This window comes from Perca fluviatilis, chromosome 5, assembly GCF_010015445.1.
Source record: "Perca fluviatilis chromosome 5, GENO_Pfluv_1.0, whole genome shotgun sequence".
Taxonomy (NCBI): Eukaryota; Metazoa; Chordata; class Actinopteri; order Perciformes; family Percidae; genus Perca; species Perca fluviatilis.
The window spans coordinates 38,439,816-38,442,315 of record NC_053116.1 but is presented as its reverse complement, the minus strand read 5'-3'; the positions used below and the strand labels follow the sequence as shown (position 1 = coordinate 38,442,315).

The 2,500-nt window shown below is 39.4% G+C and overlaps 1 protein-coding gene across 1 annotated transcript in view; it reads right to left on the bottom strand.

Annotated features, from left to right (window-relative positions):
* The window catches only part of hdac6 (histone deacetylase 6), a 32,516-nt gene extending 31,602 nt beyond the window's left edge, over positions 1-914 (bottom strand). The window contains 1 exon segment of the mRNA XM_039800963.1: positions 859-914. The gene's annotated coding sequence lies outside the window, so the exon portion shown is untranslated.
* Between the last annotated feature and the right edge of the window lie 1,586 nt (positions 915-2,500).

Here is a 2,500-nt window from a genome sequence, read left to right as displayed (position 1 = left end):
ATGCTGGCTCTATACACGCTAAAAGTCCTAATTATTTACATGGAGTCTGGTGGAAATATGCTGGCTCTATACACGCTAAAAGTCCTGATTATTTACATGGAGTCTGGTGGAAATATGCTGGCTCTATACATGCTAAAAGTCCTGATTATTTACATGGAGTCTGGTGGAGATATGCTGGCTCTATACACGCTAAAAGTCCTGATTATTTACATGGAGTCTGGTGGAGATATGCTGGCTCTATACACGCTAAAAGTCCTGATTATTTACATGGAGTCTGGTGGAGATATGCTGGCTCTATACACGCTAAAAGTCCTGATTATTTACATGGAGTCTGGTGGAAATATGTTTAATGTTTAATTGTTTAAAAAAAAGGATCTTACTCTTTAACAGAAATGTCGACCTACTTAGAAATCCTTTCCATAATGTAGTCAGACACTTAGAATATTAATCTGAGTGTGTCAGCGGTAAAAACAGGCACTTTTGTGAAGGTAAACACAAATTGGACGATTGCCCTATCAACTTATATTGTAGCTTGTTTCTCCGCTGCCGACTGCAGCGATCTCTCTTAATACTGGACCGATGTCAGCGACTGTTGTTCCCATCAGTCACTTAGACACAAAAACAAAGGAACATAGGGTCCAGGTTGAGAAAAAACGGCAGTTACCCTTTAACGTTAACGTTGCCGACGGTTGGACTTTTACTACAGTAACGTTAAAGGATCTAACGTTACATATTTCTTCCACTTCTGCGGTCTGAACAACAACCAGCCGTCTCTGACAGCGTTAGCTAACCCGTTAGGCTCTCTGTGATGTAATAATTATGAATATTGTGAAAATAAAACATTGAAAAAAGACTCACAATAGCTCTTCGTTTCGCTTCTCGTTTGTTTTTTCTCCGAGCGCCGCCAACTGAACTGGCGCACAATGTGACGTCAACACGCACACGAGCGTCGGCGCTTACAGCATGACGTGTAATTGAATCAAAAAAGTTTATTTTCTTCATTTTTTGGGGGGGATATCGGCATTTAAAATATGCGCAGATGTGTCAGACTGAACACACTGTAGAGTTTTAATGATTTCATTCAAATTCTATTCAATAATTAATAATCTAAAAGCCAATATTGTTCTTTTAACTGCTCTTCGTTTATCTGAGAGCTTCAGTTCTTTGACAATAATTCAGATTATTAAAACCAAATATAACAAATGATATCTCATTATACATTAAACGACCTAGCAGTAAATAAAGAAATTAAAACTAACTTTTTGGATGCAATACTTATACTTGTATCACAGAATAAACACACTACTGGCTCTTAATTTACATCATTTACAATTTATATAATTGTTTTATTTTTTATATTAGATTTTTTTTCATACTTTCCAGAAACAAATTTAAACCTTCCATGTTATTTAAATTTTTTCTTTTAATTTTATTTAACCAAAATTATGGCTATATTTTGGAATAACAGCAATATTAAATGCAAAAATAAATGTATCTTCTATAGTCCAAAAGAAACCTTTCAATGTCATAATTAAATAATATAAAATGTATGACTATGATAGTCTCACACACACCACACACACACACACACACACACACACACACACACACACACACACACACACACACACACACACACACACACTCATCTAACTAATCACTTTTTTCATATTTAACAATCCATGAAGGGAGATTTATCTCAAATATGAGCAGCTCATCTTCAAAACACTTAATTTCAAACTAATTCAGAGAAGTTTGTTTCTCTGACAATAAATATTTTGGGCTCTTATCCTGCACCCGGCGCAGCGCAAAGCCCGGCGCAAGTCTCTTTGCTAGTTTAAGACCGACCCAGTTGTCAGTTTCCCCTCCAGCGCCCACGTTTAAATAGCAAATGGACCTGCACCCATCTATGGCCCCACGGTCTTACAGGGAGGTGTGTTCAGGTGCATTCTGGACGTGCTGGTCTTACAGGGAGGTGTGTTCAGGTGCATTCTGGGCGTGCTGGTCTTACAGGGAGGTGTGTTCAGGTGCATTCTGGGCGTGCTGGTCTTACAGGGAGGTGTGTTCAGGTGCATTCTGGGCGTGCTGGTCTTACAGGGAGGTGTGTTCAGGTGCATTCTGGGCGTGCTGGTCTTACAGGGAGGTGTGTTCAGTTGCATTCTGGGCGTGCTGGTCTTACAGGGAGGTGTGTTCAGGTGTATTCTGGGAGAATGGCTATCTTGAGGCAGCGGGAAGTGATTTTATTGACCACCAAAAACCTGGTCTAAAGTCAATAACGCAGCATTTCATTGTTATTTTAACAGAGCATTAGTAAAATGCTCCTAGGCTCGTGCACAGCGCACGCACACTATGCTTGTTACACACACACACACACACACATGCAGAAGATTACAATTAAAAATATTAGGGTGTAAATCCTCCATCATAACAGCAATGCTCCAAGGTCCAAACGCGCCTGGCTTTTAAAGGGAATGGGAGATGATCTCTGATTGGTTGATGA